General features: G+C 38.6%; 1 protein-coding gene across 21 annotated transcripts in view; it reads right to left on the reverse strand.

Annotated features, from left to right (window-relative positions):
• Nucleotides 1-24,617, reverse strand: part of dlgap1a (discs, large (Drosophila) homolog-associated protein 1a) — a 715,152-nt gene that overhangs the window by 361,383 nt on the left and 329,152 nt on the right. For 19 of the 21 annotated variants that reach the window (XM_059646106.1, XM_059646105.1, XM_059646089.1 and 16 more), the window contains one exon: nucleotides 19,641-19,732. The exons of 1 other annotated variant lie outside the window; for it this stretch is intronic. The gene's annotated coding sequence lies outside the window, so the exon portion shown is untranslated. Of the gene's footprint in view, nucleotides 1-18,786; nucleotides 18,808-19,640; nucleotides 19,733-24,617 lie in introns of all 21 variants that reach the window. One more of the 21 variants, XM_059646103.1, reaches the window with a different exon arrangement.

A 24,617-nucleotide genomic window follows, 5' to 3' on the forward strand; every position in this document is an offset into this window, starting at 1 on the left:
CTGGAGGGAAGTATGCTTAGATGTATTTGATTCTTGAGTTGTTGCATATCATCTAATTTATTGTCACAGTTATGCCATTCTTCAGGGCCCAACTGAGAACATGGACTGTATTTTAGTACATTGCTCACATTTGTTTAAAATCATTATTACAGTGATTATCTCATCTTTCAGCTTGGGCATAATCAGAATGGTAATACGCTGGTGCACCGACATTACGCAAAACAGGTCAATAGGAGGCTATCTGTAGGAGGGAAAGCAGCATATGAGAAAAGGTCAAAATCAGGCTAGGTCAATTTTGTGTGCCTCATTTTTTAACAATGCTAATAATAGCAACCTGGTGTTTTTAATACCTTTAATGTAAAACATATAAAGTACTAATAAAATTTGAGTGCTGCTAATAGCCTAAGTGCAGTTTTCCCTCCATCATTGTATTATTAAGCACAAGATTGAGAAAGCAAGTATAATTCTGTGACTGAACAATAAAGAGGAAAGAAAACAAGGATCCTGTATTATTTGAATTTTGTTCTTGGTGAACCGAGTAGAACCTGTAAAAGGCAAGAATTAAGCCCTCCCCTCAATTGGAGTTGAAAAGCTGCTGCATATAAAATCCAGTCAGGTTGCTCACTCTTTTTACTGAGGCTTTTAAATGCCTTGACCCACTGTCATGGTTTCTTCCATGCTGCAAAGACAGGTCTGTGGCCTTAGTGTTACTCTGGCAGCTCTACTGCATAGGTTGATGTTGTATAAGGTGGAGGAAACTCCACTGAGAGTCCCTTTGACCCAGCAGTGGAATGATGAATGATGACTTATTGTCACTTGTACTTTATAATGAACAATGCTGTAAAATACAGTGAAAAGCATCAACTCACCCCAATTTGGTGCCATTGGATTACTTGAGGAATAAAAAGAATAAAAAGACAAAGCTGAAAGAAAGGCCATCTTCGCTTTGCCGAATGTCCTCCAAGCTCATGCTTCTTTTTAAGACACTCCCCTACCCCACTACTAGCATCTCAAATCCAGTCTCCCACCAACCAGTCACCACCCCCAGCCTTTATCTCAGCCTGACAATGTGGTTCAAGTCACTCGTCAGCGTAGAAGGAGTGAGTGCTTTTGGTCTTAGCCATGGTCACCACTTCCAATGTGCTGCTAAAACTACAGAGCTGCCAGTCAAACGATTGATCAGCAGCTCAGTAAGGAATACCTTCTCCTGAGTAAGGAACAAAGTACTGCTTTCAACCATTAAATGTTGTTTCCATCATTAAAATAGCTTTGGGACAGCCAACGGGATCATGGGCTGACTCTTGCTGAATTTTCAGTCGAGATCAGGCACTGCATGATGATTAAATTGAGCCCATATTGTCTGAGAACATATAATACATATTACCTCCTTGTATTGAATATCACAAAATGCTTTATCCATTGAAAACACAGGTTAAAAGATGTATATCTACAGGGATCAACTGGGCAGCTGGCTACTATTTGCACAGTCCGCACAGACTTCCTCAGTTACATTCTCAATGGTAGGCTGCCTGTCTCAAAGAATTAATATTAATCTGTGCCATTAAAGGAATAAATGCTCCGTAGCATTGTTTCACTTTGCACACAGGATAGATAACTTTCTTTCAAAGAAAAATCTACGATATGACTCAGGATGAAAACAGCAAGCTTTTCTGAACATTATTGGGTAAAACCAGTGCAGTTTGTTACCCCTTGCAGCAAGAAATTGGACACCTCCATATTCCCCAAAATGCTCTTCAAGACACAAATCGGGCATATGATGGAATACTCTCCAACTCCATGGAACAGTGTAATTCTAACAGCTGGTCTCAAAAACACGCAGGACAAAGCAGTCAGTTTGATTGGTCTTGGAACCTCCTCTCTAACAGGCTAGTGGGTTTACCTTCATCACATGGATCACCATCATCTCAAGGACAATTCAGAATGCACAAGAAATATTTGCCATGCCAGCAGTGCCCAAATCCATGAAAGAATAGAAACAAAGCTGGTGGCTCTAAATGCTATTGTCAATGCTTCTTCCCCCTAGGGTTAAATATTTAATTGCTATGAAAGGATGCTTCCAATAATTGTATTTATGATTGCAATTGAACTGTGACATTGTGAGGAGTTGCCATAGACCAGGAAGATTCTAAGGTTACAAGGAAAATATAAGAAATGCTACATCCTTGCATCTTCTCTATGAAACCAAACTGAGGCAAAAAAACTGGCAAAAGCTCTTCTTTCAGGATTGCTTCTTCCCTCTCACTGTTTGTTTAATCAACAGATGCTTTATTTTACAGAGCAAGGCAGATTATGTTTCTGATAAAATCAACTTATCCAAAAGTATGAAAATAAAACACATCTTGGGATATCTGTATATTACCAGTTGATGTCTATCTAATTCTTCACTAAGCTCAGTCTGTCTACTTCCCTCTGGGACACCATTCAAAGCTGCTAAGAAACAATGAGCGCCTTGCTGTATTTCCCAACTAAAAGACCATCATTGTGTACAGTTTTCCAGTTTAGTGAAGCAGCTTTAGATGCTGTAATAGATTCTCATTCTGCACATTGGATGATTAGTTCCTGGGGCATGATCTCTTCGAGAATATGGGCTGGAATGTCATTGTTTAAGCAGGAATTGAGAGACATGAATTGTCTCAATACAGCAATCCTACTCTCCAACTCCATGGAACAGTGTAATTCTAACAGCTGGTCTCAAAAACACGCAGGACATCAGGATCTGCTGATGTTATTTTTATTCAAGATAAGTATGGCCTGGAGTCAGGCCACACTTCTCAGGTTAAAACATCCCCTTTCTTTGCTGGAAAGCTGGCCCAATTCTGTAAATAGTTGGACAACCATGCACAGACCCCACCTAAAGCTTCTCCCCTCCATTTCCCCCATATCACCATCTCACAGCCTCATTATACCCCAGAAGCCCATCAAACCCACTCACACTGTATTTCCTACAAACAGAACTCAGAGCACTATAATAATATCTGATAATGCTTTATAAGCTCATAAATCTGTCAAAATAAACAAACTCCACATTCCCTTTGCGAGCTGTCTCAACGTGCACTACTGAGTAAAATTGATTAGCGAGTTGGAAGGCCACTAAACATCCATAATGAAATTCCACTTAGTGACAGTATAAATAACCCCCACTGGGAAGAATCCATTAGAGCCTCTGACCCCAGCCAGCAGCTCAGCTTTCCAGAACAAGAGTGTCAGAAGTAACCACAACCCAGCAGGTGGTCGCTCACAACTTTAAAAATGATGCATAATGATCAATAACAGCAATAAAACATTTCTAAGTTATGCCACAGCTTTTCAATATAACCTGTAAAATAGGAAACACATTTTGTATTAACCTTTCTTAACAGTCTCACCTCTGAACAAAAGTTCAGCCATGGTTCATGAGACCTCTATGCAGGTGAAATTCACATCACCGACTAACTCATGTTTTCTTTCATTAAAATTGTGCAAGTTCATAAATGCCCACTTCAGCAGTATTTCTGGCAACAGCAGTGTATAGACTCTTGACCTACTCTCTTAACCTGTGCTGATTAAAACTACTGGGTCTGCTGGGAATGGGGCAGGCATACTGAATTTGGGACTACCTTTGCCATTTTGAAAGCCCACCAGACAAATTCAGTTCCACTTTAATATTGGAATATCTGGTCATGCAGTCTTTGGCTTTACATATTTTTGATCTAAATTGCCTATTAATTTTAAAGTCTACATGGTTTGAATGATATACAGAGATTACATTTGATCCTTTAATAGGATTCAATTTGTAATATCACAAGTAAAGTATCCTGCATTTTACAAGTGAATAAAGCATCATTACAGACAACTTTGAATGCTCAAATCCTATGACCATGTATCATTACATATCTTTATTCTTCTATCATCGAAAAGGCTTCAGTGAAATGATGAGAATAATATTTTCAACCTTACAGCTGCTCCATCTCTAAAGTGTTAAATATTTAATTTCAATCTTTGTTAACTTATTAGGGTTTAAAAATTGGCTTAAAAATGCCCACATTTTCTTTCCCCCAATTTCAATTCAATCAAGAAAGAGATTACATTTATTTAACACCTTTTCGCCTTCAGACCATCTGAATGCATGGTCACTAGATTACTTCTAGAGTCTAGGCAATGCTACTTTTTGGGGCAAATTTATACACAGTAAGATCGCACAAACAGCAACCAATACAAACGGTCATTATTCCGGTTCACATGGTATTAGCTGAGGGATAAATGTTGGGCAGGATATGGAGCATTCACAACTATCACACATCTACCATCTTCAAAAGAAATGTGATATTCACATAAATTTAATTAAACTCTTCAGTCGCTTTTGTCAGGTAAATGCATTAACGGATGCAGTACATTCTTTGCCTAATGGTGCACATTTAGATTTACATTTTGCAGTTGAAGGGGAACAACAGTCAGCTTCTTTCTAAAAATAGTTATTGCTTTCCCCAAATGTAGACAGTGTGTTTGTAACAAATACGTGCTGCAAATCATTAAATTGTAAAACAAAATTGTATCCACAGCTTTGTCAGTTTCAATTAAGATGAAGGCATAGGTATATTTTCTTGCTAGCACTACTTGCAGTGACAACAAATACGGTTCAATCTTTGCATTTTGAAAATTGCTTGCCTTCACTTTCACTTTGTTCTTATGATGAGGTATTAGCCAGGATGGGAAGAGTTGGGTAACATTGACTGCTTCTACAATAAAAGTTGTAATATTTAGTCAGAGACTTACAAGCAAAATGAAATACATTTTTATCACTTTATTGACTTGACATTCTCCCTTAAAAACATACAGGCATCCATTCACAACTAGATTATTTAATTTAAAATGTTTGGAAGGTATATGCAAAGATTAGAGTCTTTTAATACACACTATTATTCTGAATTGTGATCACACCATGACAACTACAAGAGACTCACAAGCTCAAATGTGTGATATAATTTGGTCTACCGTTTTCTTCTCAGAAAAGAAAATGGTCCCCTTTATATTATTGCCTGTCATTCAAGATCCCAGATTTACGCAGATTTACTTTTGCTTCATCTTAGACCACAGTGATTTAATCCGATTATTCAGAACTTCTTTCTTATTAGCTGATCCAAACACTTTAAATCAACCAAATAAATATCAACAACTAGGTCTCTTGTGGTGCAGTGATAGTGTCCTTACCTATGAGGGAGAAGGCTGAGATTCAAGTCCCACATGTTCCAGAGGTATGTTAGAACATATCAAGTTGATTCGAAATGTTTATTAACCTCATGTCCCACTTTCAGCATTAGCCATGTACTCGTTATATCCCTCTTTACCCTATAACTTCTAATCTCCAGCAACTTCTTTATGTTATTTGTATTAAAAAAGGTGCTACACGCAATCCCAATTTTAGGTTTATGTTTATTAGATTTTTTTTAATTGCTTCACCTCCTTTAACTTATCAATTAACTAGACTTTGTTATACTATGCTCTGAAGACTGTTTTCTCTCCCAGATGCTGAGTTTATCCAGCAATTGGCGTTTGTTTGTTTCAGATTTCCAACATGCACAGTTCTTTGTTTTATTTTACTGCTTACAATGAACTCTGGTTGAGACATTGTTGTTCTATTGGCCTTCACCTTCTGTCAATTTAAAGAAATTGATCGACAAACAAAGGATAGTTTCCTGCACTATTCATGACAGCTGCTCTTTGCCAAGAGTGGCAGATTGGCGAATCATTTCTTATGGTTATTTGCCCCTTTTTTATAGATGTAACTCTTATTTTGAGTATTGAGGAAACCTTCTGTTTACTCTCCAGCTCCACTTACATACATATTAATACACACCTTTTCTTACATACCTGTAACAAATTGCTTTTTTCCCCTCAAAATTCTTTATGTACACTTCAACTGATGCTTTGAATAAGAGAAAATGCCAGTATCATTTCTGTTTACCTTCACGACTTTATCTCAACCAAAGTAAACTACACCTGCTGGTTTAATGAAGTCTTTATTTTGAGTCGGAAAGGAGATGACTAGTTAAATCCCTCATTATCACATGCAATTCTGTGGGTAACTCAAGACTTATTTTACAGATAGGAGAGCTACTTTAATCTTCAAAGCTGAGTTGTTTTGTGTGGAGATTATATTTGTATAAACCTGAAATAAAACCCAGCCATATGATCAGGAAAGTAAATGACCATGGAATTCAAGTTGAATTGGTGCCCAAAACTGGTTAAGAGGCATGAGGCAGAGAATGGTATAGGGATTTTTCTGTCACTCCAGAAGGGTTCCACGGGGTTCAGTGCCAGGCCTATTTGAATGAAAGTGCAAGATGATCGAGATGTTTGCAGATGTCACAGAAAATTATAGTGTGGTAGTGAACTGCACAAGAATATCAACAGACTGATCAGCTGGATGGAGCAGTGGCAAATGGAATTCAATTCAATAATTAGTACCTGATTATTTAGGGGTTAGCCACTTTCCAGTTTGAACGTTTCATTCTCAGCCTGCCTGGACCATTAGCAAGCTCCTCAGGCAGCGCTAAAGGGTTTTCCTTGGAGCTACGCAGGTTCCCAGCTTCTTACCCCCAGCCCTTACTTTGAAAAGTGGAGTATATCCTGGGTGCATCAGCATCCAAAGGCTTTCTGAGATGATGGCTTTCAAATTATGCTTGCACACCTTCTCAGCCCTATGGGCATTTGGAAATTGACTCCTTAGTCTCTGTACATTTCCCTTGAGAGCAAAGATTCCACCAGCATTTATAAAGTGTCACAAAAGCCCCTTTTATTGTGCTCCAAAGTCAAATTATAATTATGGCAATTGACTTTGGGCAATTCAAAAGTTTTACTTAAATTTAGTAATGATTACATGCTAAGCATACTTACTTGCAAAAACATAAAGTGAAAATAGCAGAAAACTTTGACATCTTGTTAGTACTAAGCATTAATGCTGTGTCTTTTCTCGAATAAATGGGATGAAATCTGCAATGATTACAGAAACAAAATTTCTTATACATCCTTTATGTGGTGACTATTTTAAACTGAAAATACTTCCTTCTGCTGTAATGCTACCATTTAATGAGAGTGATGGAATTTGCTGACTTTTTCTTAAAATATTCTAAAACCTTTTAGACTAAGTAAAATAATTAACCACTGCAATTTGATGGTTTGTTTACAATAAATAAATATCCACAAAGCTTAAAAATGCAACAAATAATCATAATATTGTTTTTTGAGCTTTCATCTCATTAAAATAATTGTAAATCAATTACATCAGCAATGAAACCATTTCGAAGGGGTACATTCATTGTCTCACTATGAATTTTGAATGCTCTGAACCAGATTCACTTTACTCTTCCTGTTTTATAATGGTGATTCCTTAGTATTCTATCACTATTCAAGCCTCTCACATCTTCTACTGCAACTTCTAATTTCTCTAGACTGTTACAAATATTCTTGACAAGAAACAAAATGGGATTTTGACTGACTTGAAGAAAACATTCAGTGGACATGCTACTTCTGAGCAGAGAGGATCACTTTGATCTCTCAGTCACCAACACCGTATTAAAACTCTAAAATACATTCACCTAACTACTCTTAACTTGAGAAAATAGTCGACTGAAACAGCTGTCATTACAACAGGACGACAATGAAAAAATAACATCAAGAATGGAACAGACATTTTCCTCGTAGCTGCTGTCACAGATTTACTTTAAACTATGACAACAGTTCCTTTGCCAATACGATATATTATACAATTACAGCTGCTTTAATGACAAATAGTGAGAGATGCAAAACAGTAAAATAGCATAATTTATATGAATGCAAACCAGCGATTTTAGAGATATCTGATTAATTGACCAAATTTTCATTTGCAAATTGCTGTGAAGAACAACATCACAGACTGTTCCTTAATCACAAATAGCATTTTGTGGTATGGAACTTGCAATAAGGATGTATAAAATAGAGGTATGAATTGAATCCTGAGAACAAAGATCTCATCAAATTCAAAGCAAATGCAAATTGAGCAATTATTTGTTTTGTACCTTTGATAAAGTTCAGCCACTGTATGAACAACCACACTGACTAAAACTACTGCAAAGTACAAGGTTTTACAAGCACAGTTACTTTGAAGTTGCTGACAAACACTCCTCACAGTTTTACATGGATTTTCATGATATCAGCATCCTTCAAAGTTCTCTGATTCAGCTTCAGTTTTAGATTTAATTATGTCAGTAGGGAATTACCCCACAAATTCAACAGACTTCACCGAAGCTGGAATAAACAGATTAGCATTACTATCTTTAAATGAAGTGCTTGGGGATATGTTTTCCCTAATATTAATACAAAGGCAAGTTTCAGGCCAAGGTGTGGTGGGAAGGATGTGGTTAGACAGAGTAGGGGCTGGATATTGATGGCAAAGCTTGAAGCAAAGAAGCAAGAAGCAAATCAAACAGGTCAAATTTTCAGATTTGACCCAATTGACTAATTATAATTTCCCTCCTTAGCTTCATCACTCCGAGCTTCATGGTTAACAAGATACACATTCAGAATAACTGATTTAAAACTGTCTATTTAAACAACAAAAACTGACGTGGAATTTGAAGTGACCGGTTCATATTATGCAATGGAAGTACAGATAGCTAGGTCAGCAATCATACAGGCATACAGTCATAGAGATGTACAGCACAGAAACAGAACATTTGGTCCAACTCATCCACGCTAACCAGATATCCTAGAGAAATCGAGCCCTATTTCCCAGTATTTGGCCCATATCACTCTAAATCCCTCCCATTCATATAACAACCCAGATGCCTTTTAAATGTTATAAATGTACCAGCCTTCACATCCTCTGGCAGCTAAAGGTTGTCCCTCAGAACCCTTTTAAATCTTTCCCCTCTCACTTTAAATCTATACCCTCTAGTTTTGGACTCCCCCACTCCAGGGAAAAGACCTCCTCTACTTACCATACACATGCCGTCTCATGATTTTTATAAACCTCCATAAGTCCTCAGCCATTGACACTCTCAGGAAAACAGCCCCAGCCTATTTAGCCTCTCCCTATGGCTCAAACTCTCCAACCCTGGCAACATCCTTATAAATGTTTTCCGAACCTTTCAAGGTTCTGACATCCTTCCTATAGCAGTGAGACCAGAATTGCACACAGTATTCCTAAAGCAGCCTAACCAATACAGTCCCAACATGACCTCCCAACTCCTACTTCAATGCACTGACCAAGACAGGCAAGCGTACTTAACGCCTCGTACACTATTCTATCTATCTGCAACTCCACTTTCAAGGAACTATGAATCTTGTACTCCAAGGTCTCTTTGTTCAGCAACATGCCCCAGGACCTTACCATTAAGGGTGTAAGTCCTGCCCTGATTTGCCTTTCCAAAATGCAGCACCTCACATTTATCTAAATTTAACTCTGTCTGCCACTCCTTGGCCCATTGGCCCATACTCTGAGGTAACCATTGTTGCTGTCTACCACACCTCCAATTTTGTTGCCATCTGTAAACTTACAAACTATACCCATATGTTCACAGCTAAATCATTTATAGAAATGATAAAAAGCAGTGAATTCATCACTGATTCTTGTGGCACACCATTGGTCACAGGACTCTGGTCTGAAAAGCACTCCTCCACCACCATCCTCTGCCTTCTACATTCAAGCCAGTTCTGTATCCAAATGGCTAATTCTCCCTGTATTCCATGTGATTCAACCAGTCTGTTCTGAGGAACCTTGTCAAGAACCTTACTGAAGTCTGTATGGATCATGTCCACCGCTGTGCCCTCATCAATCCGTTGTTACTTTTTCAAAAAATCACTTGGGTTGGTGAGACATGATTTCCCACACACAAAGCCACATTGACTGTCCCTAATCAGTCCTTGCCTTCCAAACTTACGTAAATCCTGTCCATTGAGATTCCCTCTAACAACATGCCTGCCACCGATGTCACGTTCACTGGTCTATAGTACCCTGGCTGTTGCTTATCACTTTTTTAAAACAGTGACATCACATTAGCCAACCTCTAGTCTTCTAGCACTTCACCTGTGACTATTGATGATCCAAATACCTCAACAAGGAGTCCTGCAATCAGTTCCATAGCTTCTCACAGATTTCTAGGTACACCTGATTACATCCCAAGGATTAATCCACCTTTATGCATTTTAAGATGTGTAACACTTCCTCCTCTGTAATTTGGACATTTTTCAGATTGTTGCTATTTATTTCTCTATCTTCTATATCCTTCTCCACAATAAATACTGATGCAAAATATTCACTTATTTTCTCCCCCATCTCCTGCAGTCCCACACATCCATGGCCTTGCTGATCTTCAAGGGGCCCTATTTTCACCCTAGTTACCCTCTTGTCCTTAATGTATTTATAAAATCCCTTTGGGTTCTCCTTAAACCTATTTGTCACAGCTAACACATAACCCCTTTCTGCCCTCCTGATTTCCCTCCTAAGTATACTACTGCTGCCTTTATACTCTTTTAGGGATTCACTCGATCCCTGCTATCTACACCTGACCTATTCAATGGTGCTTCCTGGAATTCCTCTTGGATACTGTCAGGGCAGGGGTTGACATAAGTGGATGCAAGCTGGTAGCAAAATACAGAATAAGACATAATTTTTTTCCCTTGATAGTTGGTATATTTACAGAATGCAATCTTACAGATCTCACCATCTAAAGAATTAACGTGTCTGAGCTGACCTTCTTTATTCGTGAGCCAAGTTCTTAATCAAAAAGACAGTGTTCTAAACAGCATAATCCCCAAATCATTGAAATACTTGTCCCCAACATCAGAGAGATATATCTTTAATATATCTTACCTTACACCAGAAGATCCCTGTTCAAGTCTCAGCTCTGCCAAAACATGCCCAAACAGATTGATTGAAAATAATTTTCTTATCAAAAAGCTAAGGGCTCTTCTGGTGCAATGCTGCTGCTCCAACTCTGGGCCAAAAAAGTTGAGGTTCAAATCCCACTTGTCCCAGAGGTGGTGTCATACAAACCATGACCAAACAAGTTCATTTTAACTTCCCTCACTCCCATCATGCTCTTCCCAATCAAGGCGCATCTCCCAATATCACCAAAGCAGCCCTGATGTTTGTTATCTTTATTGTCTGATACATAGACCAAACAACCATGGTGCTCCCCAGTCCTTCTAAAGCCCTCAAGCACCAAAATTGTCTGTGTTGACAGGAGTTCTCTGTGAAATACTTATCATATACATCTGGAACTTCTGAGCCTGTATGTGAGTCTTGCAGCTTGAACTTTGAAATGTAACTTATTTTTACTGGCAAATCTCTCTGAAACCTCTGCAACCCAAGTTTGAGCCTCCTCAGCAACTAATGTGAACTAATTAATGTACTAATTAATGACCAGCTTGTACTGATGATCATAATGACTCTGGCAAGCTGAGTCCTCACAAATATTTCTCTGTTAAATGTAGAAATGGGCACGTTGGAGCCAGGATCCATTTGTGGTCCAATTTTTACTTGCCACTTGGTGACCTGTTTTTGCTTGTTACAATTCTACCCCTTTGTGTTACCTGGTCATGATAGAATTTGTCTGATTTGAATTCCATTTTGCAGACTAATGGGTCGAGAACCATTTCTGTTTTAGTGCATTTTACTCACTTTCTAACAGGGCACAAAGGATCAAGCAAGCAGTACAGACTGTGTTGTGAAGATCAAGCACATCGTCACTGTGGTCTCCTTGACTGGCCTATAGACCTGTTGGACTATAACCTGGTGTCATATGATTTCAGACCTTGTCCACCCCAGTCCAACACTGGCACCTCCACATCATAACTGGTCCCTGGCAATGCTCGAGCAATGTTTACTTGCTCTCTGAAACTCCTGGATTGTGTCCTTGGGCCTCCTACAGTCCAAACGAGGTCACCACTCCCAGTAATACTAAAGAACTGTCATCATCTATGACAATACTATGGCTTTAAGATGTGTATTTTGTCCTGGCTTAGTTTTAAAGGGAGGTTTTAAGGCCGAAGTAGAGAGCTGTCTATTGAAATCCCTTAATGTAAAAAGGTTGTGAGGCCTTGAGTTTTTTCAAAAGTCTGAACAATGGAAGCAGTCTATGGGGCAGGATCCCACAGAACCAGGATTTTTTTGTTTATTTTAAGCTTTCAGTAGCAGTTACTGCTGGAGTCTTGAAATTAGGTTTGGAAGCTGCATTACATCTCTCCCTGCTACTCTCTCTCTCTCTCTGACTGTTCTCCTGATTTTTTTTCCTATTGGACTGGAGAATTACACGAAAAACAATTCATTTTTCTGAACTTTCCTTTTGCCAAGGGATGTTACTAAATTGGAATGGTTAGTAGTAAAATAATCTAGTATTCTGTTAAGCTTTCCAGTTGAGTTGTTATTCCAATTTCTTCTCTCTTTTGTTGTATTTTAACTATTGCGTAGGAATGGAGAGTGCTTTGCCTCAAATCCAGTAGTTTGACAAATTGAATTGCGCCCGGAATACAACACTTGACACTTAACTTGAAAATAAGAAAATAAGGCTATCTTCTTAATATATTTCGAGGGAGGTTGGTTCTCTCTGTAACATATCCAACAGACTAGCAGCTCTTGGGAACAGAAAGACTTTTCTTGAGGGGCAGAAGGCATGGCTGCAGTCAATTTACTGCCTGTTCAACATGAAATAAAATTTACTGTTACGTGGAAGCAGTCCCTAATCTCCAACTGGTGATGGGGTCACTACCAGCCTGTACAAATCCTGGTTTATTTTCTAAGCAACATTGACATCCCTCATTCTCTTGGTTCTTCCTGAACTTTCCGAAACACTTCATATCCAACAATATTTAATGACTAATCCTGTACTTCACCAAATAATGTAAACGAGGACATAAGCCAATTGCACAAAAAACTGGTACTGACTACTATTATGAATGGAGCATGATGTGGCTGTAAAAGCTGACTTATGTGAAAATATACAATTTCAGGAACCTATGGTGCAGTGTAACACACACAGTTTCCCCATTGATACTGGACGCACAGTTATCTCCTTGAAATCTTGACAGCTACTAAATATTGTTCAGAAAAACTGGTCTTACTGATTCTTATTATGGTTTAAAGATTAAAATGCCTTTCTAGGCCGTACAGAAGGCTACCCCACTCAATATATGACACCTCACTCACTATCGGTCACCAACTGTTTCCTGCAACTTCCCAAAGATGATGTTTCTACCCAGCTTCAGTTTTCTCACACCCTCCTACTTAGTGAGCATGAATGATGCTTGACCCTTAAAATGCTCTGGAACTCTCAGTAAAATGATTACTTTGCCCACCAGCTACCCAATTACTTCCTCGTTCGGAAATTCAACCCTTGCATTTTTGCTCCTCCATTGATGTTAATATGGTTATAATGACTGCTCCAGCAGGTATGATGGTGGAATAGAAGATGTCGAGCTGATGAAATCTTAATGAATAGTCAAGCATTCTGACAAATCAAGGTCACCTTGACAAGAATAACTAATAAAGAAAAGTTCATTACGCTCTTTGCATGAAGATAGGATAAAAATAAACAATGTCAACTGATGACACAGTTGAGAACTTGTCTGCCAGTTTTTGACCAACTTTAATGTTTGGAAGAAGGCTGCCATTGATTTCTCAGAGGCACTAACTTGTCTGCTGGCTGTCATTGGAAAAATAATAGCAAATTTTAACTTTACCACCCACCTGTACTGAGGTAATAGCTGCAACAGAACAGAAGTAAATGGCTTAGCAACCCATTTCTACTCCACTGCCATCCTCAACTCAATCATCCACTGGGATGTTGAAATATCTGTCTGAGTTGTAAAGAAGCCACATTAATGGCCATGAAACAGGTATTAATTATTATCATAGGGCCCCAAGGCAGTTTTGAGGGTTAACTGGATTTGTATTCGGTAACATCTGGTGGACCAAAGGAACATGCTCCCAAAGTTGTGGATTTTTCTTGTTCATGAGATGCTGGCATCACTTGATAACATTTATTTCCCATTCCTAATTACCCAGAGACCACAATAAGAGTCAACCACATTGCTGTGGGTCTGGTGTCATACGTAGATTAGAACAGGTGAGATTCACTGTTCGTGAACCAGATGGGTATTTATAACAAATGACATTGGTTTCATTGTCACATTTGACCAGCTTTTTAATTCCAGATTTTCATTCCTTAAGTTTCACTATGTGCCATGTTGAAATTTAAACCCAAGTCCTCAGAACATTAGCCCTGGGTTCTCAATTGCTAGCTCAGTGACAATGCCGACTCCGCCTACACCCCCTGAGCAAGTTCCTGGTAAATTACGCAAACAAATATGATGGAGAAGAGGCACAACTCTCAAAATTATCACATAAAATTGATATTTGTATTTATAAGTAAATTGAGTTTGTTTCTCAAAAATTGTCATAAAATTCTACCCTGCTATTGAATTATTGGTTAATGAATGAAATAAAAGGAACGATATATTAATATCAAAGCCATATGAGTACAGTTCTGAAGTATGCCCATCTAACTTGGATGTCATTCTCAAATGATATATAACTATTAATGAAAAGGCAGCTTCCACATCAGATAATACTTGCCATTTTGTTAATGCCTACTGCATTATTTATTACCTAAAATCAATGGATTTTTAGACTTGGTTCTTCAGATTGTCTTTAATTCAAAATTAAACCATTTTAATCATTCATTTGGCTGACAATAGATAGCTTTGGTCTTTTCAAGCCTATATATCTTGTGATATGAATAACTATACTCTGACATCAACTGAAATGTTGTGTTATTTTCATTTATGAGATGTGGGTTTTGCTTCCTCATCTAGCGTTTGTTGCCCATTCCTAAATGTTCTTGAGAAGGTAGTAGTAAACCGTTTTCTTGAACTGCTGCAGTCCTTGGGGCGACAGTGCTGTTAGAAAGGGAGTTCTAGGATTTTAATCCAGTGACAGTGAAGGAATGGTGATGTAGTTCCAAGTCAGGATGGTGTGTGGTTTGGAGGGGAATTTGCAATTCCTATTCATCTTTTGCCCTTGCGGCGATTTGGAAGATGTTGTTTGAAAATCCTAGGTGAGTTGCTAAAGGGCATCTTGTTGAAGGTTCAGCCCATTGGTGTCAGAGTATAATTTTTCACATCACAAGATACATTGGCTTGAAAAGACCAAAGGTATACATTGTCGATGTACATCAGCGGTAAAGGGAGTGAATTGTAAAGATATTGTACAGGGTGCTGATTATGCTATTTCCAAGATAGTGTTGAGCCTCTTGAGTGTTGTTGGAGCTGTATCCATCCAGAACAGTGGAAGACATGCCATCACACTCCTGAGTTGTGCTTCGTAGATGGTAGACAGATTTTGTGGAGGCAGGAGGTGAGTTACTTGCTTCAACATTCTGAGCCTCGGATCTGTTCCTGTGCCTAATGTACTTATAAGCCGGCGCAGTTCAGCTTCTGGTCAATGGTAACACCCAGGAAGTTGTCAATGGTTGCAATGGCATTACCATTCAATGATGGTAATGTCACTGAATAACAAGGAGGAATGGTTTCTCTTCTTGAAGATATTCATTGTCTGGTACCTACTTTATATTAATGTTACTTGCCACTTATCAATCCAAGACTGATTTCCTGGGCATTGTTGCAGGCTGCTTCAGCATTTGAGGAGCTGTGAATGTTTCTGAACATTGTGTAATCATTAGCAAACACTCCCAGTCTGACCTTAGAATGATGGAATGTAATTTATGAAGGAGATGAAGATATTTGGACCTAGGAAGCTGTCCTGAACAATTCCTGTATTGACAACCCGGGACTGAGATAATTAATCTCCAACAATGACAAGCATTCTCCTTTGTGCTAGGTATGGCTCCAGATTTTTCCCTCTGATTCCCATTGATTCCAATTTTGCTAGGAGTTATTGATTCCATACCAGGTCAAATGCTGCTTTGATGTCTAGGTTAGTCACTCACACTTCTCCTCTGGAGTTCAGCTTTTTTGTGCATAGTTGGATGAAGACTGTAATGATGTGAGGAGCTCAGTGGCTCAGGCAGAACCCAAACTAAGTATCAGTGAGCAGGTTATTGTTAAGCAACTACTTCTTGATCACACCGTCAATGACCATTTCTATCACCTTGCTGATGATCAAAATGGGGCAGTAATTGGTTGGGTTGGACTTCTCATACTTTGTGTATTGGCCATAATTAGGCAATTTTCCACGTTGTCTGGTAGGTTCCAGTCTTGTAGCTATGTTGGGACAGCTTGGTCAGGTAGCAGTATAAATTCTGAAGAGTAAGTCTGAGGTCCCATTGTTGGAGCTTTGTCAGGGTCCAATGCCTATAGCCAATTCATTATATCATATGTGGTAAACTGAACTGGCTGAGTTAGTAAGTTAAAACAGAATTCCCAGCCTTCAAGTTGCTTTTAGCCACAGTTTTTATATGGCTGATCTCTTTTGGTTAGTGCATGTCGGTGTTCATGTGCTACTTTACAATGTAATTTTCTTTATGTTAATGTAATGGCTACCTTGGCCAACATGCTGTATAAAATATTCCATCAAGATATGTAAACCAACTTTCTGAAAAATCTGCTTTTAATTTCCCATTGGTTTCTGGAAGATTGCTATGCATGAAAAGAAGGTGACTTTCTTTGCACACCATCTTTAGAAAGTAACAGACATTAAATATCAGTTAATTGATATTATTTAATAAGGCAAAACAGACCTCAAATATAGCAAGTCACCAATAACTACATGAATTCATATCAGAAACAAATAACAGCTCCACAAGTTATTTTAAGTGTCATTCTTGGAAATTCAGCACTAAATCTATTTTTTACTTTTTTTTGTTTGAAAATCATGAATAAAAGCTTCTGGATTACAAATCATGGAAGCTGGAACAGAATTGTTGTGTACTCTTTTGCATCTTGCTATTCCTTCAATTCAATGTATTAGAATCCACACTTTCAACTCTCACAACTTCAAGAAGCATTTGTGCTTCTTTATAGCCCAAAGTAAAGAGGAGAATCTAAAGATTGTTAAACAGGATTTGAAAAAAAACAAAATCACTGTTGAATTTTAATTGTATCATCTCCCTTTAACTAAACTAAGGCTGGATTGGTGCCCAATTGCTCAGAAATTGAAAAGGTAAGAGTTGGAGCAATTCATTTAATGATTTTTGTGGGATATGGAGGATTGAATTCCAGTTTACAAAAACTCAACTGCCCTTGAACAGAAACAACATATTCTAAAAGAAATGTAATTCAAAATATAACTCATTAAAATGGTCAACTAAGAGCATACTCAAAAAGAATTATTGATAGTTTTCCTTTCACAAATGGGTCATTTCCTGATACATCTTTCATGTTAGATGAGTAATAAATAGTTGTTTTAAAACAATTTGTTTTTATTTCAGTGACTTGGTTGAGACTAAAGCATGCACTTCAGAATATGCTATTTATTTTTAAATTCAAGTTTATAAATTCATACTTGAATTCTTCAGCAATATAAGTGCCCAAGTCTAGTTAATGCAAGTACGCAGTACCCTTCCTTCATTTATCTTTATTGTGGTAACAGTAAATCATTTTACCAATGAAACAACAGACAACTCCGACAACTCACTGGCAAATTACACTGGTACCATTCACCAATGTGTAAACATAACTTTTATTTTGTTCACAAGCTGATATGAATGTGCTGTCAAAGAGACAAAAATATATGTGTATTTTCAAGTGTCATATCAAACTATACATCCAAATAATCAGGCTAAATTCCAAAGGACACCACAGAAAGAGTTAAAGAGAGTTTGACGCCAGCAGCGGGGGTAATCAATTGCCGCAATAAGTAATTTATCATCACTCTCTTACAGCCAACTCAAAGCAGGTTTTAGGCAAGGAATTGTACTAAATGCAGCTAATATAGAAGGGAATTCCAACATCTACTATAGGCTTACAAACAGTAATGGGCGACATGAGGGGTAGTGAGGCCAATTAAGAGACCAAAAAAGAGATTAACACAAGGAATTAGAGGCCAGGGCCAATGGTATTAAATGAATACTTCCCATCCATCTTTACCAAGGAAATAGATATTTCTCAGGTCATGGTAAAGAAAGTAAGTTAAACACTAGAAGCAATTTGGAACTTTTAAGGCAGAGATATTGTATAGCTATCTGTACTTAGAGTTGACAAGACACTGGGATCAGATGAGTTGCATCCAAGGATACAGTGAGAAGTGAGAATGGAAATTCTGCAGCAGTGACCGTAATGTTTCAGTCTCTTTAGACTCAGGACTGATGCCACAGTTGGACACCGCAGGGATCACTGCTTGGGTCCCGAGCTACTCACTGTATATACCAACGATTTGGAGTCAAATGTAATGTTTTCAAGTCTGCTTATGATGCAAAACACATTGAGAATGTGAGTGATGAGGAGGATGTACAAAGCCTTTCGGGGTGATTTAGACAAGTTGAATGAGTGGGCAAGTACATAGCAGATGCAATATAATGTGGACCAGTGCAAAGTTATCCATTTTAGTATGAGAAACAGAATGGCATTGGAACATTAAACAGAAAGTATTATCCAAATACTGATTGATTAGGAAAAGGTAATGTACAAAACGTGTACATTTGGGTGTCCTTGAAAGCGAGCATGCAGGCGTAGTTAACAGTGAGGAAGGCAAGTGAAATGATGGCCTTCACTGCAAAAGGATTTGAGTGCGAGCACAAGGAAGTGTTATTGTAGCAATACTTGGAGAATTGTGAGTAGCTTCAGAGTCCTTACCTAAGAAAAGATATACTTGTCCTATAAGGAATGCAGAGAAAATTCAACAGACTGATTTCTGAGACAGCAGTTAGTCATACAAGAAGACGTCAGTTCAATAGAGCCGGCATTCACCGGAGTTAGTAGAATGAAGCGGATTTCATTGATGCGTATAAAATTCCTACAGGACTTGGCCAACTGGATGTATGGCTGACATTTTCCTCTGTATGGGATTTCAGATCATGGGCTCATAGTTTCAGGACATGCGGTAGCCTACTCTTGAATGAAGTAAGGAGAAATTGCTTCACTGGCAGGCAATGAATCTGTGGAATTCTCCACCACTGGAGTCTGTGCTGGCCAAGTCACTGAATATATTAAAGACAGAAAGCGATAGATTTCTAGAAACTAAGAGTGTTGAGCGATTTGAGGAGAGAGTTGGAGTATTGCACTGAGATAAAGGATCAGCCATGATCATGCTGAATGGTGGAGTAGGCTTGACAGGCTGAAGCACCTTTTCCTGCTCTTATTTTTAATGTTTCTATGTTTTTTATGTTTCAAGAAAGGGTGTAAAGGTAAGTCCAATTACACAGCAAATGGCTTGGGGCCTTTTAACGAGCTTTTGTTTAATAATGAGATAACAAGGTGTAGAGCTGGATGAACACAGCTGGCCAAGCAGCATCAGAGGAGCAGGAAGGCTGACGTTTCGGGCCTAGACCCTTCTTCATTGTTTAATAATGACTATCTTCGTCAATTAGTGTACTACTATTTTCAAAAGAAAAGGGCACTTCTCAAGCAAGATAATATTGCAGTTGGTGATAACAATAATGGTAAAATGTTAAATACATGAGTGCAATTTGTTAGAAATGATTACTTACCTAATTTTTCTTTCCATATCATTGCCTTACATGCGCAGCTTCAGCAACTCTACGCTGTTTTCGTGAAAACAGGTAAGGAATGTGCAGTAATGCTGTAATAAAATACAACAAACAAATTATGTCAATAATACCAAGCATTACTTGAAACTGGTATCAGCATCATTCACCACTGATATTCCAAATTAATATTTGATGCTGTTTTATCAATGTCACTTTCTTCACCGTGCAATTTCCACACATTATATGCTTTGTATTGTTTCCCTATTACACCATCATTGAGAGTTTGAATCATAAGGCACAATACCACTTCAACATAAATTTTATTATTCAATCAACTGAATCTGCTGTTCATTACCGTTAATAATAGGCAACAACAAAATGCCCTAAAGCTGAAAAACCAATCTCTGCATTACATACAATTAGAAACCATGAATGAAGATCAAAGAGGGAAAAACACTAGACAGTTTAGCTACTTCGCACAAAGGATAATAGATAAATGGAACATCCTGTACAAGGAGGAAGGAGACTGAGATTGCTATCAAAATTCAAGCGGATCTCAACAGATGTTTAGCAAAGAAAGCAACTGAAAAGTTTCAGGGATAGGAAATAATTTGAATCTGCCATAAATAGGTTCGTTTGGATTGGGTGGCAAGTTGACGCATTAAATACCCAAAACAGAAAACCAAAATCCCTTTCATTTATATACCGCTAAATTTTAATGCAAGTAGAATGGGTCAGTCAGTCACATCCTTTATGTAAGTTGTTTGCATCCACTATCTGACAAAAGTAAATATCAGATTCCTGCTGATCGGTAGAGATGCAGTATCTAACAATGTCACAAGAAAGTGGGATTATGGTCACTTGACCACCTGACCATGATCACTTTTCTATGGCCAACTCAACCCTCATTTTCTGAATCGTTTCTGATTAAAAAGAGCTACCTCAGGGCATCAGTTTGTTATACTTGTTCGGAAAATGTGATGTTCTTCTGCTCAGCCAATTCTGTTCTTCTGTAAATGATTCTCTCATATTGGAGTTGAGAAGGATTTAGCCCAGTACCAATTCAGGAACAACAAGATTTGTCCAGCAGGATGGCATAGGATGCTAGTCCTTCTTGGAGTTAGAAATGGTCAGTTCTATTCCAGAAACTTGGTGAGTTGCCACAGTGCATTCTGTAGATGACAAGCTATGCAATAATGTTATGCTGGAGGAACGTGTTGATACTGATTGTTCAAACGTCTGTGAATAGATGTGAACTGTAATAGGCCTGTGCTTTCAGAAAGATTGTCAGGAAAATAAAAGTTTGTATTTATATGGTTTCTTTCATAACCTCGGAATATCTCAAAATATCTTGCAGCCAAAGATGTACTATTGTACTGTAGTTACAACTGTATTATAGGAAATGCTGCAGCCTATTTGCAAGCAGCAAGGTCCCACCAATAGCTACATGATAATGATTGGGTAATGTTGATTGAAGAATTTTTAGCAATGTTGATTGAAGAACAAATATTGCCCCAGAAATTAAGATATTTCCCTTGTTTTTCATCGAAATAATGCCACAGTGTTGTTTACATCCATCTGACAGCAGATAATTAAAAATGCAGATACAGGGCATCTGCGTTTATTAGTCGAGGCATTGAATACAAGACCAATCAAGTTATGATGGAGCTGTATAAGATGTTCGCTAGACTGCAGCTGAAATACTTTGTGCAGTTCTGGTTGCCACACTGTAAGGAGGATGTGATTACACCAGAGATCATGCAGAGAAGATTCATCAGGATGTTGCCTGGGCTGAAATGGTTCAGCCATGAAGGGAAACTAGGTAGCCTGCGGTTGCATTCCTTAAATTGTGGTGTACAAAATTATCACAGGTTGATAGGAAGAAAGTTTGCCCCTTAGTAGAGGTGTATTAACCAGGAGACATAGACTTAAGAAATTGGACAGGAGATGAAACCCCACCATCAACAACCTGGGGGTTACCATTGGCCAGAAACTCAACTGGACTCACCATATTAACAAAGCGGCTACAAGAGCAGGTTAGAAGCTGGGAATACTGCAGAGAGTAACTCACCTCCTGACTCCTCAACGCCTGTCCACCATCTACAACGCACAAGTCAGGAGTGTGATGGAATACTTCCCACTTGCCTGGATGAGTGCAGTCCCAAAAACACTCAAGAAGCTTGGCATCTATCCAGGAAAAAGCAGCCCACTTGATTGGCACGACATCTGCAAGCATCCACTCCCTCCACCACTGACGCTCAGTGGCAGGAGTGTGTGCTATCTGCAAGATGCACTGTAAAAATTCACCAAAGATCCTCAAACAGCACCTTCCAAGTGCATGACCACTTCCATCTAGAAGGACAAGGGCATCAGATATATGGGAACCCCACCACCTCCAAGTTCCCCACCAAGTCACTCAACATCCTGACTTGGAAATATGTCACTGTTCCTTCACTATCACTGGGCCAAAATCTTGGAATTCCCTCCCTGATCCACAACAGGAGGACTGCAGAGGTTTAAGAAGGCAGTTCACTGCCACCTTTACAAGGGCAACTAGGGATGGGCAAGATATGTTGGCCAGCCAGCGACGCTGACATCCCACAAATGAATAGAACAAAAAAATGGTGTTTTAAAGAAAAATGGTTTCACGTAGAGGATAGGGATATTTAGAATTTCCTGCCTGAAAAGGTTGCAAAGGCTGGAACTCTCACAACATTAAAAGTATTTTGATGAGCACTTGAAATGCCATAGGGTACATGGCTAAGGACCAAGTGCTGGAAAATGTGACTACAGCAGATGGATGCTTGTTGACCGGCTTGGTCAATGAGCCTCTTCAGTGCTGTAAAATCTCTATGACTCAGGCCAACACAAGTAGGATTGGCAATTAATGCTGGCCTTGCAGTGACACCTACATCTTATGAAATAGTAAAATGCTCGATACATCTGCTGAAGGTCTATTTCCATGCTATAAAACTCTCTGATGTTAGGCCCTCGGTTTAAAACCTCATCCAAAGACAGCACTCCGGACAATGCAACACTTCTTTAATACTGCATTCAAGCATCAAACTAAATTTTCCTTCTCAAGTATTTTGAGTGAGGCTTAAACCCTCAACCTTCTGACTCCAGAGGCAATAAGAGTGAGCCACAACAGACAATAACTAGACAATGTGTCTCGGCATGTCCTTATACTACAACCTGATCTGATTGGGGAAGACAAGGAATTCACTGGATATGGAGTTCTTGGACAGTTTAAACGTGGCAGAAATCCTGATAAGTATTACCCCAACAGATAACATGTAGAAGTTGCAGAAGTATCACCTTATGGCCACATTACTTTCTATTGGTGGTTCATGGGGTTAGTTAATTCATTTAGATAGAGCATGGTGATTTATAAAATTGATGGCCAGATTCAATCCTGACCCAAGTAGTTATTAGCATCAACCTCTTCTTGCCCCATTGTGATAACACAACCTAGAAATATGTGCAAAGCCATTATTAGTCACTTTCAGACTGCAAGGACACTACCTGAAGACAGAAATAACAAATATAACATTTCAATGAAAACATCAATCACAGACGACTGGCAATTTAAAGGCTATGTGAAAGAAGCCCTTGTTTGCATTGCTTTAAAGCTTTTATTTTTAACCTTAGTATAAATTTGCCCAAAATCATTCTCCACTCTGCTGTAATATCAACTAACAATGTACAGCTTGTTGTCTGCTGTGGTCTTGTTTCACCCATCACTTGCTTCACTTGCACCCAGCGGATGAGTCACTCTACTTCACAAGCTTAGATTAACTTGTTATGTTTTCCATTTTTTTTTTCTGTGGAAAATAGCAATTGGCTTTACAATCTTATTCAATCAATCTTACCTTACCCTGGAATAATTTTCAACCTTTGTTTATTTCCTGGTATTGTGCTTCCAGCTTGTAAAATGTCTGATTTGATTAAATCTTTGTTGAATACAATATAGCCCTCTGTTAAGTCATACGCTTCTCTTCCAATTCCAAAAGCACCTTTTCATCTATGTGCTTTTAGCATAATCAAAAATTATTCATATTGCTTTGTTAACTCTTCTCTTCCAACATAAAAATGACATTTTGTTACATTCTTTTTTGGTATCAATACCTTAAGGTTCTTGTTGCTCTGTTATTAATAGCTTGAAATCCCCTGTGAGTACCATCAGCCACATTATCACAACTACCTTTCATTATTGGTTGAAGGTGTGCATTAAAGCTGTTTGCCCTATATTTCTTTTAAGCAGCTATTAATCCCAGGAATTGTAATTTGCACAGTTACCTTCTACAGAGGGACTAATTCAATATTGTTTTAAAAAAACCCAAAGAACTGCAGATACCAGAAATATGAAACAAAAACAGAAATTGCTGGAAAAACGCATTGGCTTTGACGACATCTGTGGAGAGGGAGCAGAGTTAATGTTTTGGCAGTGAGCCCTCTTCAGAACTGATGGTAGCTTGATATTTATGCTGAAGATGGGGTGAGGGGAGGGTATAGGAGTAAATGGTAGGTGGACGTGAAGTCCAGAGAGAGAGAAAAACAGTCAGGCAGACAAGAGAATGGGTAAAGGTCAGCCTGGGAGGATGTTTAACTATCGATGGGGATGATTAGAAGCTGGCAATGGGTTGTTTGTGGTAGCAGCCCATGTGATGACAAGGCCTGGAGCGTGGGTGTTGGAGTAAGGATATGGGACAAGCCCTAAAACTGTTTTATTTAATATTGAGTACTAAAGGCTGCAGGGTCTCCAATTGGAAAATGAGTTGCTGCTCTTCCAGTTTGCACTCAGATTCACTGGAGCAATGCAACAAGCCTGAGGCAGAGATGTTGGCCAGGGGATCAAACACCAGGAATGGCAATGAAAATAATGACAATGAACAAGAAAAAAGACTTTTAACCATTCTTTTGTCTCTCAACTGTTCCATCTCCATTTATTGTTTACTCTTCCCCCTTGCCCCAATC

The sequence above is a fragment of the Stegostoma tigrinum genome, chromosome 5, assembly GCF_030684315.1.
Source record: "Stegostoma tigrinum isolate sSteTig4 chromosome 5, sSteTig4.hap1, whole genome shotgun sequence".
Lineage (NCBI taxonomy): Eukaryota > Metazoa > Chordata > Chondrichthyes > Orectolobiformes > Stegostomatidae > Stegostoma > Stegostoma tigrinum.